A 15,679-nucleotide genomic window follows, 5' to 3' on the forward strand; every position below is an offset into this window, starting at 1 on the left:
AGAGAGGGGGGAAGGGAAAACTGAAGTTACCTTTCCTCCCACCTCACCTGCTGTTACCCGCAGGTGCTCAGCGTTTTCACGCCTTCTACCTTTGTTTCTACTATTGCTTCTGCCTAGAATGATTCCTTCTCTACCAGGAAAATGCCACCCTGTCCTCTGACGCAGCTCAGACTTAATTTCATATTGGCTTAATATAATAGTGAGTGGGAAAATAAAAGAAAAAGAAAAAAAAGTAGAGGATGGATTTTTATCCAAACCATTTACTACGCACTAGACAATAGCGCCTTGGCAGATCACATTAGAAGACGTAAACTGTTTGGTTATCCACAAGAGGTCCCTAATCTGGGGTCAGCTTTTGTCAGCTGACAAACACTCAAGGAAGGGTTAAGAAGGACCTTAAGTGTCCACATAGAAGAGGTGGCATTGGATTGGGAAAAGTGGACATAATGGACAAAGGGTATGGGGAAAGGCAGGAAGAGATGAGAGGTGGAGGCGTCTTTGGGACATGGAGCTGCCCTGGATGGTGCTTCAGAGGTAATCACCGGACATTGTAAATACTCACAGGGCCCACTTGATGGAATAGAGGAGAGTATGGGCCATGATGTGAACCAATGTATATGAGGTGCAGAGGTGCCCAAAGATGTACTTACCAAATCCAATGGATGTGTCATGATGATGGGAACGAGTGTTGTTGGGGGGGGGGAGAGGGGGGATGGGGGGGTGGGGTTGAATGGGACCTCACATATATATTTTTAATGTAATATTATTACAAAGTCAATAAAAAATTAAAAAATTAAAAAAAAAAAAAAAAAGAAGGACCTTAAGGTATACTTCCAGCCACGTGGAGTAACCATCTATGAGTCAGCCTGACATAGAAAGCAACAAAAATATGTTTTGTAAACTACGAAGGGGTTATAAGCAAAAAAGCCAACCAGACTGTTATATGTTATGTATGCAACATGATAAGTTATCATGCAACAGCAAAAGTAATCAGGCAACATCAAATTTTTTTAAATCACAGAAAAACAAAAGCCCCCAAAAAAACTCAAATAGGGAGTTAAGGCTTAAAATGTACAAATTCTATTTGAAATGATGGAAATGTTTTGGCAATGGATAGTGGTGATGGTAGCACAATTTTGTAAATGTAACTACCAGCACTGAAATATTTATCTGAATGTGGTTAAAAGGGGAAGTTATTAGTTTGTATATAAGGTACTAAAATTGAAAAAAAAAATCCATGGAATTGCACGACACAGTGAACCCTAAGTTAAACCGCGGACTGTGGTTAACAGTGAGGCAAGTTAGTATGGGGAAAGAAGGAAAACAGCTGGGACCTGGTAGAGAAGATGGGCTGCAAGACCTGGGGCTTGGAAACCCCCTGAGGGGAGGCTGCTACTAAAGAACAAAGCCAGAAAGACTTCCTCCCCACCAGACCCTGGCAACAACTTCCAGTTTGGAACTCTTTCCCGGGACAAGGGGAAGCTCCAGATAACTCCAAACAGGTCTCCCCTTGGTCGTCTGAGAGCTGACAGTTGGGGATTACAAGGCAGACAATCAGAACAGCAAACAGTCGGGGCCCCTTCGCAACATAGGAAGGGGGAGAAGGAAAGATTTAAAAAAGACCTAACCTAGGGCTCCACATGTGCTCCTCTCACCCTGTAGCATGCCTGCAACCCATGTCTCAGGTTGTGTACTTATCTCTTTTCTTGTTTCTTATAAACTCTTTACTCTCTTTCCTACCCTATGGGGTGTCCTTAAGTTCTTTTATGTGACAGCCCAGAACCTAAAGTCCAGAATCCAGAGCTTTCTGCTAACAATAGTAAAAGTGTAAAAATGTGCTCTTCTCCTCCAGAAAAATAGCTAGAGGACAGGCTGAAACAGCCTAGAAAAAGATCTAGGGTTTAGGACACCAGGCGAAGGCTAGACACTGCTCAGAGGAAGAGAGACAAAGGAGGGAAATCACAAGAACAGAACTGTGAGTTGAAACTAGTGGCTGCTGCTGTCGGCACCATCCCCCACACTAAAGACACTTTAGAATTCTCAGGCCTCTCGGCTTGCGACTACAAAGGGAGGGGGGATCTACTACCCCAGGAAAGGGGAGAGAAGGGATGCAGCCTGCGGCTGGCTCAGCGACTGACCCACAAATTTGGTCTGCTGTGTCTCATGAGCCCTTCCATACCAGGTGGGACCACACTGGTTTGCCTTGGGAGCCAGGGAAGGACTGGAGAAATCTGACCCTGGCTCAAGTGGGCTCCTGTCTACCATATGGGAGGTCCAGGGTTTGATTCCCAGGGCCTCCTGGTGAAGGCAAGCTGGCCCACATGGCAAGATGGTTTGAGTGGAGTACAGGCCCATGCAGAAATGCTGGCCTGTGCAGCAAGCTGGCCCAAGTGGAGAGCTGACACAGCAAGATGACGCAACAAAAACAAAAAAAGAGACCCAGAGGAGAGACAATAAGAGACCCAGCAGACCAGGGAGCTGACGCAGCACAAGAGATTGAACACCTCTCTCCCACTCCAGAAGGTCCCCCGATTGGTTCCCAGTGCCATCTAAAGAGAAGACAAGCAGTCACAGAAGAACACGCAGTGAATGGACACAGCAGACAATGGCGGTGTGGGGGGAGGGGGATAAGTAAATAAATAAATAAGACATTGAGCGAGCACAGAGAAGAATTTGAAATCCTGAACAGAAAAGTAACAGAGCTAGTGGGAATGAAAGGCACAATAGGTGAGATTAAAAACACATTTGAGGTGGGCACGAGGGCTTGGCGAGGGAGCAGCCACCACCGCGGCCTGGGCCAAGGCCATGGAGAAGCTGCGGCAGGTCCTGAGCGGCCAGGACGATGGGGAGCAGGGCCTGACCGCACAGGCCAGGTAGGAGAGTTGAACGGGGATGTACTGGGAATCACCACTCCTGCATCCTTCAAGTCTTTGATGATAACTAATCTCTGCAGTCCCTCCAGGAATCTGTAGCAACAAAATTAATAATGAATGAAAGAATCACAGCCCAGGAGAAACTCTTAAAATCCTTCTGCTGACAGCGCTGGAGAAGTAGAGGAACAGAGCTACATTATTGAGGTCCTGGATGCCTCTTCCCTTAGTTTCAACACCAGAGTGAAGTGGTTTGTCATATGCTTCCTGGCATTCTCTGTTCTCTTCTTGGAACTGGATTGCTGTGGCTACCCCAAGGCATGAAACTTTTTGTAGTGTTTTATACTCTTGGAAATATTTCTGCATTAGCCAGGACATGTTTTTTAATGGGACCCAGGAAACAACTGAAGAAAATGTTTGAAACTACAAGATTGCTTGCAACAATTCTTATGCTTCTGTGTTTTCTATTTACCTTGTGTGCTGTTTTCTGGTGGGACAAGAAGGGATTGGCCATATTATTCTGCATATTGCAGTTCTTGTCAATGACCTGGTATAGTTTATCATACATCCCATATGGAAGGGATGTGGTAATTAAATGCTGTTGTCCTCTCATAAGCTGAAAATCAGAAACTTTTGGAAAAGAACATTTGAAAGTTGATATTCTGTTTTTGGTGAAGCATGCTTTTCCTGATATAAGCATCACTCCAAAAACAATTGCAGTGACAGTGTAAGACCATTTTGTATACTGGTTTAAAAAAAAATGTTTAATTAAACTGCTGGTAAATGCTTGTAAATTTAATACATTATGTGTCATTTACAGGTTTTTCCAAAGATCAGGAGATTTTAATCATTATTGATTGTAAATTATTTTTAGTCAGTTTTTTAATCTTTTAAAATGACTTTTGAGATGTGAATAGTTAAGGATAAATCTGTGCTACAAGATATGTTCAGCCCTTTTGTCTCTTGAAAGATCTACATTTTAAAACATCTATTTTTCTTTTTACTTAAAATGTGGAAGTTTTTACTTTAAGCTAAAAATTGCTTATTATGTGTAATAAAAAATAATATATAAATCTTTACCATTTTGAAATAAACAGACACTTGGAAAACTAAAAACAAAACAAAAAGTGCATTTGAGCCATACAACAGCAGGCTCAAAATGATAGAAGAAAGAGTAAGTGATACTGAAGACAGAATAGCTAAAATTGAAGACAAAAGAATGGAAAAAATTGAGCAGGGGCTCAGAGAGTTGAATGACAACACAAAATGCAACAATGTATGTGTCACGGGAGTTTCAGAAGGAGAAGAGAAGGGAAAGGGGGCAGAAAGAGTTTTTAAGGAAAATAGCTGAAAATTTCACAACTTACTTGTTCAAGAAGCACAGCATACCCCAACCAGAATAAATCCAATTAGACCTACTCTAAGACACATACTATGCAAAATGTCAAATATCAAAGATAAAGAGAAAATTCTTAGAGCAGCAAGGGAGAAGCAAATCATCACATACAAGGGAAGTCCAGTAAGGCTTAGTGCAGATTTCTGTTCAGAAATCATGGAAGTGAGAAGACAGTGGTAGGATACAATTAGGATACTGAAAGAGAAAAATTGCCAGCCAAGAATTCTTTATCCAGCAAAATTGTCCTTCAAATATGAAGGTGAGTGTAAAATATTTAGAGAGAGTTTACAAAAAAGAATCCATGGCAATATATTGGGTTTCACTTTTCAGGAAGTTTTGGATCACAGAGAGGTTCAACAATGGCAGCGGAGGAATACTGGTGTGGGATGTTAATGACAGGGGACACATGGTTGGCAGGGAGTTCTACAGGGCATATATCCAGGGTACATAAAAATGTTTGGATATTTTCATAGTGGATACAAGTAAAAACAACAACTGAGGGAGTGCTGAGTTTCTAGCCAGGGGAGCTCTATCACAGTCCATAAAGGAACAGCAACAATCCCCCAAGTGCAATGGCAAAGACCAAAAAAGAATGAAGGTCCAACAAGGAGCTCTCGATACTAATGACTATGCTTGTGAGCCTGTGCACCTGAAATAAGAACAAGGCCTAGAGCTGCAGGGTGCCTAAGAGTTACTTCCTGAGAGCCTCTGTGTTGCTCAAATGTGGCCAGTCTTGAAGCCAAACTCAGCATGTAAATGTGTTGCCTTGCCCCCAGTGTGGGACATGACTCCTGGGGATGAGCCTCCCTGGCACCGAGGGATTACTACCAAGTACCAGCTGATGATGTAACTAGAAAATGACCTTGAATAAAAGGGTCAACTCGGACCAGCAGAATATCTCAGTCTACATATAATACCAGGAGCTAAAAATGCTTTTTGATCTGAATCAAGGGGGAAATGGAAAGGACAAATGAGTTTATATGGCTATGAGTCTCAAAAAAAAAAGCCAGGAGGTTATCAGAGGGGTTGCCCTTATGCACACCTCAACAGAGTCCCTGAGACAGATAAAGTAGATACAACCCCGGGTTTTGGTTCTTCTGAGAGTTACAGAGACCCACAGGTCCTATGGTCATGGCAGATGGAGTTCAGTGCCATGTCAGTTGGCCCTTCTTTGGAGTCTGTGTTTCTGTGTGATGGAGCTGGACTCAGATGTGATCTTTTCTCACAAGCCTCTCCTGTTACTTTTACCAGAACTGTAGTTGGTGCTGGGGTTTAATATATATGCAGGGGATCTGAATGTCTGGACTGACCATATGATAGCCAGTCCCTGAGCCTCAACAGACTTCAGCTCCTACACTCTGGTTTATTGGACTTACCTCACTCATGTAACATGGAGTTCAAGAAGGTCAACCACCACACCATGGAGCCAAAAGTGCCTACAACTGAAAGCAGGAGTCTTGTATCCAGCATCCATGTGAAATCTAAGCCCCCTCTTAATGTAGATGTGGAATGAATACAACCATTCCAAGGTCCACAGGATGGAGGAATAGCATATGGATTAGAGTGGACTTACTGATGTTCTATTCATGAACTATTGTGATTAGTAATCGAAGAAAATGTGGCATTGGTGTGGATAAAGTGGCCATGGTGGCTGCTGGGGGTGGGGAATGGGAGGAAGAGATGAGATGTGGAGGCGTTTTCGGGACTTGGAGTTGTCCTGGGTGATGCTGCAGGGACAGTTACCGGACATTGTATGTCCTCCCATGGCCCACTGGATGGAATGTGGGAGAGTGTGGGCTATAATGTGATCCATTGACCATCAGGTGCAGCGGTGCTCAGAGATGTATTCACCAAATGCAATGAAATGTCTCATGATGATGGAGGAGATTGTTGCTATGCAGGGAGGAGGGGTGAGGGGGTGGGGGACATATGGGGACCTCATATTTTTTTAATGTAATATTAAAATAAAGACAAAAAAATCAAAAAACAAAACAACAACAACAAAAAGAATCCACATTTTCAGGAAAAATTAAAGGAAGCTTTACATCCTGAAAGAAAAAGACAGGAGAGACCAGTTTGAAGGAGAGTATAGAAGAAAGAAGAGCAGAAAGGATAATCAAAAGAGTAAAAAGACAGGCAAAAATAAGATATTACACATGAAAATCAAAGAATAAAATGGAGGAAGTAAATAGTGCATTTACAGTAAAAAAAAATCATTGAATGTGAATGGATTAAACTCCCCAATCAAAAGATGAAGGCTGACAGAATGTATTTTAAAAAAACAAAACAAAAAAAACCATGAGCTATCCCTATGCTGCTTACAAGAAACTCACCTTAGACCGAGGGATACAAACCAGCTGAAAGTGAAAGGTTGGAAAAAGATACTTCAACACAAATAGTAACCAGAAAAGGGCTATACCAATATCAGACAAAATAGACTTTATATGCAAAAAAGCTTTAAGAAATACAGAAGTTGATTATATATTAATAAAAGGGACAATCCACAAGGGAGATATAACAGTCATAAATATCTATGCACCTAACCAAGGTACCCCAAAATAGATGAGACATACTCTGGGGAAACTGAAGGGAGAAATAGACATCTCTACAATAATCTTTGGAGACTTTTAACACTCCACTCACATCATTAGATAGAACAACTAGACAGAATATCAACAACAAAACAGAGAACTTGAACAATGTGATAAATAAGTTAGACCTAACAGACATATACAGAACACTGCATCCAAACATTCTTCTCAAGTGTCCATGGATCTTTCTCCAGGATAGACCACATGTTAGGGAACAATGCAGCTCTCAATAAATATAAAAAGATTGAAAGATTGGAGAGGATATGGAGAAATAGAAACACTTATTCACTGTTGGTGGGAATGCAGAATAGTACAACCCTGTGGAGGACTGTCTGGCAGTTCCTAAAGAAGTTGAGTATAGAGTTGTCAAGTGACTCTGCAATATCACTACTGGATATATACCCAGAAGAACTGAGAGCAGTGACATGAATAGACATCTGTACACCAATGTTCATAGTGACATTATTCATGATTGCCAAAAGTTGGAAACAGCCCAGGTGTCCATCAACAGATGAGGAGATAAACTGTGGTCTAGTCACACAATGGAATATTATGCAGCTCTAAGAAAAAATGAAGTAGTAAAGCATATGACAACAGGGATGAACCTGGAGGACATTATGTTGAGTGAAGCAAGCCAGGCACAAAAGGACAAATACTATATGATTGCCTTACTATAAACTAAATATATTGTGTAACACATTGTATGATTTTAATTGAGAAATGTATGTTTTTATTCAACTTTGTTTTCTTTTTAGTTTTTTGTTGTTTATGTTTTCAATTATTAAATGTACAAAATAAAGTTTAAAAAATGTGCTTTCATCAATTGTAGCAAATGTTCCACACTAACGCAAGTTATTAATAACAGGGAAGTGTATTAGACAGCCAAGGGAGTGCTGATGCAAAGTACCAGAAATCTATTGGCTTTTCTGAAGTGTATTTGAGAGAAAAGCTTACAGTTACAAGGCCCTAAAGAGTCCTCCTCAAGGTAACATAAGAGGTACTTTTCTCACCAAAGTCTGTTGCCATGTGTTGGAGCAAGATGGCAGGCAATCTCTACCTGGTCTATTGAGCCTCTTCCTCTTAAGGCTCCATGAGCCCAACTCCTGATCTCAGCTGTAGGCTGGCATAGGGCTCACCTCTCTTCCCAGGGCTTTAGCTATTGGAGCCTTCTCCTTTTGTCACATGGCAGGACCAAAATGACCAAGTTCTCTCCTCTTCCATGCCTATGGAGCTCTCTCTCTTCCTGTGTCTTCTTCTGTGTGTCTTCTTGAGTGAGCATCCATTTACAAAGCCCACCAAGGGGGCAACCCTGAGTCATGGCCTACTGACATCGTCAAATCAAAACCCTAACCTTGGGAAGCAGATGTGACTCAACCAGTTAGGCACCTACCTACCACACGGGGGTCCCAGGCTCAGGTACCAGTACCTCCTAAAGAAGACGAACTTGATGACCACACCTGCCGCAACAAGTAGGCACTTAAACGAGCAGACGCCACAGGCTGTGGGAAGCGGATGTGGCTTCCCACCTCCCATGCGGGACGTCCGCGGTATGGTTCCGGTGCCTCCTGGAGAAAGTGAACAAACAATGAGCAGACAGACAGACAGATGAAAGAACCACCTGGGGAAGAGGGGGGTAAGGAAAAATAAAATAAATAAATAAATCTTACAAACAAAAAAACCCTCATCTTAACAGGTAATTTAAATCAAAGACATCTTAGGTGAATTTAATACAGTCAAGGGTTGATCACACCCAGAGGAGCAGACCAGTTTACAAACATAACCCTTCCTTTTTGGAATTCAAAAATAATATCAAACTGCTATAGGCAGTTATGGGAATTCTGTATTTTGTGCATGATTTCTCTGTAAACACAACTTCTTTAATTAAAAAAAACTTTTGAATTAAATATAAGACACACCTCAGTACTAAAAAAATCTTAAGCCTTATGTTGTCATTAATACATTAGACACAAGATCATAAACTGTTTTTCCATTTTCAAAATGTAACTGGAATCTTTGCTACTCATTTCTCTGTTGATTTTTTTTTTTAACATTTGGGTAAGGCTGAAATTTGAGTGATCTCTGATTAAATAGCTTCAGATACCATTTAGATTTTTTAGGGTTTTTTTCCTTTTAGCGCTATGTTGATCCAATTTTCATGCCAACCCATAGATTCTTTTATTTATTTATTTATTTATTTATTTATTTATTTATTTATTTATTTATTTATTTTTAAGCATTTATTTTTAATTTATTTCTCTCCCCTTTCCCCAGTTGTCTGCTTTCTGTGTCCATTCACTGTGTGTTCTTCTGTGTCCGCTTGCATTCTTGTCAGTGGCCCCAGGAATCTGTGTCTCTTTCTGTTGCATCATCTTGCTGTGTCAGCTCTCTGTGTGTGTGGCGCCACTCATGGGCAGGCTGCACTTTCTTGTGCTGGGCGGCTCTCCTTACAGGGCGCACTCCTTGCGCTTGGGGCTCCCCTTCTTGGGGGACACCCCTGTGTGGCAGGGCACTCCTTGCATGCATCAGCACTGCACGTGGACCAGCTCATTACATAGGTCAGAAGGCCCAGGGTACCAAACCCTGGACCTCCCATGTGGTAGGTGGACGCTCTCTCTGTTGAGCCAAATCTGCCTCCCCCATAGATTCTTTTATATTTCCATTTTCCCTTGTGATTTTATGCAACTCTGTAATTTTAGAAACTAAAAAGGCTATGATCTTATGGACTATGATTCCAATTTTATTATTATCACTTCTTAAAAGTTGATGATGTTAAATTTTACCTGCCCTGTCTGCCTGGAAAACAGTGAAATTAAGAGATCACCTCACCTATATTCTGGAAAATAGCTTACTGCAAAGAACCACCCTTCTTTATATGATATATGTAAGGCTCATGAATGCTCCTCCTTGTTTACCCATGACAGGACAGACACAGACCTTCTATATTCCCATTCTTTGCCTCATAAATGATTAGTCGAACTGCTTGTCCTCACTGATCAATCAGAACACAATACCTGTTAACCAAACATTTGTTAAGCTTCTCGCCTTCCTTCCAACCCTTGAATTTCTTTCTAAATGCCTCGTTTTATTTATTTAATTATTTGTTTGTTTGTTTTTAAAGATACTTAGATTACGTAAATGTTACATAAAAAATATAGGGAGGAAGCGGCTGTGACTCAGTCAGTAGGGCTCCTGGCTACCATATGGGAGGCCCTGAGTTCACGTCCCAGGGCCTCTTCATGAAGGCAAGCTGGTCGGTGCACCACGGAGAGCTGGGTGCCCATGCACCATGGAGAGCTGGTGCAGCAAGATGCAACTAAGGGAGACAAGCAGATACATAAAAAATGCACAGTGAATGGACACAGAGAAGAGACAGCAAAGAAAGGAACAAGCCGCAAGGGGGGGAATGAATGAATAAATAAATAAGTAAACAAATATATAAAATCTTAAAAAAAAAAAAAAAGGGAGGTACATCTGCAAGGACAAACACAGGAAAGTGGATGTGGCTTAACTGACAGAGCATCCGCCTACCATATGGAGGGTCCAGCGTTCAATCCCCAGGGCCTCCTGACCCATGTGGTAAGCTGGCCCATGTGCAATGCCATGCAGGGGCGCCCCTGCATAGGGGTGCCCCACGCACAAGGAATGCAGTGCACCCGCAAGGAGAGCCGCCCCATGTGAAAACGCGCAGCCCACCCAGGAGTGGCGCTGCACACATGGAGAGTTGATGCAGCAAGATGACACAACAGTGCCACCAGATAATGCAAGTGGACGCAGAAGAACACACAGCGAATGGACACAGAGAGCAGACAATGGTGGGGGGGAAGGGGAAAGAAATAAATGAAATAAATCTTAAAAAAAAAAAAGGGGGGGAAACGGACTTGGCCCAGTGGTGGGGGCGTCCGTCTACCACATGGGAGGTCCACGGTTCAAGCGGCAAACCCTGGGCCTCCTTGACCTGTGTGCAGCTGGCCCGTGTGCAGTGCTGATGCGCGCAAGGAGTGCCGTGCCACGCAGGGGTGTCCCCCGCATAGGGGAGCCCCACACGCAAGGAGTGCGCCCCGTAAGGAGAGCCACCCAGCGCGAAAGAAAGAGCAGCCTGCCCAGGAATGGCGCCGCCCACACTTCCCGTGCCGCTGACGACAACAGAAGCGGACAAAGAAACAAGACGCAGCAAATAGACACAGAGAACAGACAACCGGGGGAGGGGGTGGAATTAAATAAACAAATAAATAAATCTTTAAAAAAAATAAAAATTAAAAAAAAAAAGGGACCAACACAGAAAGATGTGCAATGTGTTTTAAAAAAATACATATGTATAGGGACTTCCCATATGCCCCGTTCCCCACACCTCCCACATTTTCGCACATTAATAACATCTTCATTAGTGTGGTACATTCATTGCAAATAATGAACATATTTTGGAACATTGCCACTAAGTGTTGATTAAAGTTTACATTGTAATTTACACTCTCTCCCACCCAATTCTGTAGATTATGGCAAGATACAGAACGGCCTGTATCTGTCATTGCAATGCCATTCAGGACAATTCCCAAGTCCCCAAAACATCCCCATATTACACTGGTTTCTTCCTCTTCCTGCCCTCAAAACATGCAGTGGCCACTGCATCCACATCAGTGATATAATTTCTTCTGTTGCTAGAATCACGGTAAGTCTATAGTAGAATACCTGTAAATCTACTTTAGTCTATAGTTTATTCCCCAATCCTGGGGATTCTGGGATGGTGATGTCCATTCCACCTCTAATTGAGAGGGGGCTGTGATCGCATGGGGTCAATGGGTGGGGTTTTCTTGCTTGCAGTTGTAGACTCTCTCGGTTCCTTGGTATGGTAGTTGTCCATCATTGCCTCCTTGTTAGTTGTCCTGGGTAAAACCAATGAACTGGAGAATAAGTGTTGTAACTCTGTCGAGATTCAGGGCCCAGCTGGCATGTAGACGTTGAAAGATTTAAGTCTCTTGGATGTACACCTAATAATACTAGTACTAATAGGTTCAAATAGAAGGACAGAAGAGCCATGTATAGAGAAATCACAACTAAGTTCAACTCTGTCACACTGGGGAGCATAAATTCCAAAGTAGGGCCCACTGGCAAAGTATCAAACTCCTGAGCTATCTGCCCTGGCTATAGTGTCTGGATGTCTCCAATGCCTGGAGGAGCCCAGCTATTTGTGGTAGTATCTACTTTGGCCATCAATGAGATCCTGCTGAGATGTGCAGCAGCATAACCTCTGGGATGACCTCCCAACTCACTTTGACATCTCTTAGCCATATAAATGCATTTGTCTTTACCTTTTCCCCCTTTTGGTCCCCCTTTTTCTGGTTGTATTGCTAGTGGATGCTTGATAGTAATCCCTCAGTACCAGGGAGGCTCATCCCCAGGGGTTATGTCCCACACTGTGGGGAAGGTAATGTATTTATATGCTGAGTTCGGCTTAGAGAGAGGCCACATTTGAGCAACAAGGAGGCTCCCAGGAGGCAATTCTTAGGCACCTTGTAATACTAGGCTAAGTTTCAATTTCAAGAATAAAGGCTCATAAGTACAGTCATCAATATCAAGGGCCTGTCAACGGACCATCCTCCTTCACCAACCCTTGATTTTTAAGACCTCCTACCAGAAAATAGGCTGCTTTGGCATAAAATATTCTCAGATCTACTATCTGATCACGCCAATCTTTCATCCCACTTCCCTGTGCCCAGTTCTTTGCCCTCTGTACATTTAAAAAAAAAACAAACCCTTTTTGTCTATTTATTTATTTATTTATTTATTTATTTATTTATTTATTTATTATTTCTCTCCCCACCCCAGTTGTCTGCTCTCTGTGTCCATTCACTGTGTGTTCTTCTGTGACCGCTACTATCCTTATCGGTGGCACTGGGAATCTCTGTTTCTCTTTTTTGTTGCATCATCTTGTTGTGTCAGTTCTCCGTGTGTGCGGTGCCATTCTTGGGCAGGCTGCACTTTCTTTCACTCTGGGCAGCTCTCCTTACAGGGCACACTCCTTGCACATGGGGCTCCCCTATGCGGGGACACCCCTGCATGGCAGGGCACTCCTTGCGCGCATCAGCACTGCACATGGGCCACCTCCACACAGGTCAAGGAGCCCCGGGGTTTGAACCGCAGACCTCCCATGTGGTAGGTGGATGCCCTAACCACTGGGCCAAGTCCACTTCCCTTGCCTAATTCTTGAGTTTCCTGTTGGCCCTTATGGTCAGAGTGCTTTCCCTGTTGCAATGGTCCCTTTTCCCACTTTTCACAAATCCTTTCAATAGTCTCTCCTTACCAAATCCAGATTTGTTTTTTATTTAGTAGAGTTAAATCTAGATCAATAACAGCCAAAATGAATTATTTACTAGGTGTTATATTTATTAACCTGTTAATTCTGAGATAATTATACATATAAGTGTATACTATATGTGCTTTATAAAGAATAATTTTATTTATTTATTTTTCTTTAAAGATTTATCTATTTATTTATTTCTCTTACCCCCACCCCCCACCCCAGCCGTCTGCCCTCTGCGTCCACCCTGCTGCGTGTTCTTTGTCCGCCTCTGCTGCCGCCAACGGCCGGGGAACCTGTGTTTCTTTTTGCTGCATCATCTTGTTGTGTCAGCTCTCCGCGCGGGCAGCACCACCCCTGGGCAGGCTGCTCCCCCCTCCCCCCCTCCCCTCCCCCACCCCTGCATGGCAGGGCACTCCCCGCACTCACCAGCACTGCGCATGGGCCAGCCGCATATGGGTCAAGGAGGCCCGGGGCTCGAACCACGGACCTCCCATGCGGCAGACGGACGCCCCAACCACCGGGCCAAGTCCGCCCGCCGTAAAGAATAATTTTAAAGCACTGAGGTACCCACCCCACAGTTTAAGGAACAGAACTAATACCACTTACTCACTTTTTTTGTTGTTGATGATGATTAGCATTAGTGTTAGGCTTAGGGATTTTGTTAGGTTTAGAGTTGAGGTTAGTGTTAGGGATTTAGGGTTAGGGATCATTTAGGGTTAGGGATAGGTTTAGGGTTAGAGTATTGTTTTTGTTGAGGTTAGCATTGTTTGGGTTATTGGTATACTGAGGATTAGAATTAGGATTAGTGTTAGAACTAGGTTAAGGGTTAGCATTAAGGTTATGTTAGCATTTTTAGGATGGTTAAAGGTTAAACTTAGAGTTAAAATTAGGGTTAAGGGTTAGGTTTAGGGTTTGGGTTGTTATTGATATGGCTTGTGTTAGAGTTTTAGGGTTGTTAGAACTACAGTTAGGTTTAGATTGTTAGGATTCTCGTTAGGGTTAGGATTCGTGTTAAGGTATGGGTTTTGGGTTTTGTTTGGTTGAGAGTTAGAGTTAGGGTTGCACTTAGGCTTGGTGTTAGGAGTTCTTGTGGTTATACTTAGTTAGGGCTAGGGTTGTTCTGAGGGATATGGTTACGAATAGGGTTAGGCTTAGGGTTTCCTTTAGGGTTAGGGTTGCTGTAATGGCTAGCATTATTGTTAAGGGTAGGGCTAGGGTTAGGTTCAAGGTTGTGTTTAGAGTTACTGTGAAAGTTAGGTTAAGGTTTGATTTTAGGTCTAGGGTTAGATTTTGGCTTAGGATTTTTTTTTAACTTTTTATTTAGAAAAACTTTCAAGCTTACAGCACAGCTTAAACAGTCAAACCCCTTACAGAGAACTCTAAAAGTCTTGTATCCCAGATACCCAGCACTACCATTTTTAACATTTTGCCCCATTTGCTGTATCATTTTATTAATCATCAGTCTATCAATCCATCTATCTACCTATCTATCCATCTAGCTATCTATTTACCAAACCATTTTCTGAGCACTAGACTGTAGGTTGTATACACCTAATACTGCTACGTATGTTCCACAGAACAGGGATATTCACCAATGTCACTGCCTTAAGGGTACTTATAAAGTTTAAGGAATTTAATCTTGATATAAAGTTTACAATCTATATTCCAATTTTTTTCATGTCTAAAAAAATGCCCTTTTGAACCATTTCTCATCCATTATTACATCTTGTATAGGATCATGTATTGCATAATTTTCCTAATGTCTTTATTTATTCATTCTCTTTTTAACTGTGGGAAGGTATATACAACATAAACTTTCCCATCTCAACTACTCCAAAGCATATCATCCAGTGGGATTAATCACACTCACAATATTGCTGTTCCCTCACCACCTTTCATCACTAAACCTTTTCTATCTTCCCAAACAGAAACTTTACACTCATTATGCATTAACTCCTCATTCCTCCTACCCCCACCCCTGATAACCTGTACTCTAATTTCTGTCTCTGTGAGCTTGCGTGTTCTCTGATGGGGCTTAAATTCAATATCCTAAACCCATAACACTCTTGTTTACTTAGATGCCAAATTAACTTCAATCTTACACACGAACTATGTTCCTATAGTCTACATCCCCCCAACTTTATGTAGTTCTTGTTAAAAAGCTCAAGTTTAAAAATATTATGGGGGGGGAGTAGATGTGGCTCAGCAGGTGAGTGCTTGCCTACCACATGGGAGGTCCCAGGTTCGGTTCCAGATGCCTCCTAAAGAAGACAAACAAACAATGAGCAGACATTCAGCAAAAACAAACAAGCAGGGAGCAGATGTGGCTCAAACAGTTGAGCGCCCACCTCCTGCATGGGAGGTCCTGGGTTCAGATCCTGATGCCTCCTAAAGGAAAAAAAAAAACCACAAAACAGACAATGAGCAGACAACAAGAGCAAACAATGAGCAAAAACAACCGGCAAACAGATGAGGGCGCCATCTCAAGGGGTGGTGGTGCCTATTAAGAGGGGAGTGGCTGTAA

At 42.5% G+C, this 15,679-nt stretch overlaps 1 pseudogene; it reads left to right on the plus strand.

The window, feature by feature from the left end:
* The first annotated feature begins 2,805 nt into the window (after nucleotides 1–2,805).
* Nucleotides 2,806–3,645, plus strand: LOC111763311 (vesicle transport protein SFT2A-like; annotated as a pseudogene).
* Nucleotides 3,646–15,679: the final 12,034 nt, after the last annotated feature.

The sequence above is a fragment of the Dasypus novemcinctus genome, chromosome 3, assembly GCF_030445035.2.
Source record: "Dasypus novemcinctus isolate mDasNov1 chromosome 3, mDasNov1.1.hap2, whole genome shotgun sequence".
In the NCBI taxonomy this organism is placed as follows: Eukaryota; Metazoa; Chordata; class Mammalia; order Cingulata; family Dasypodidae; genus Dasypus; species Dasypus novemcinctus.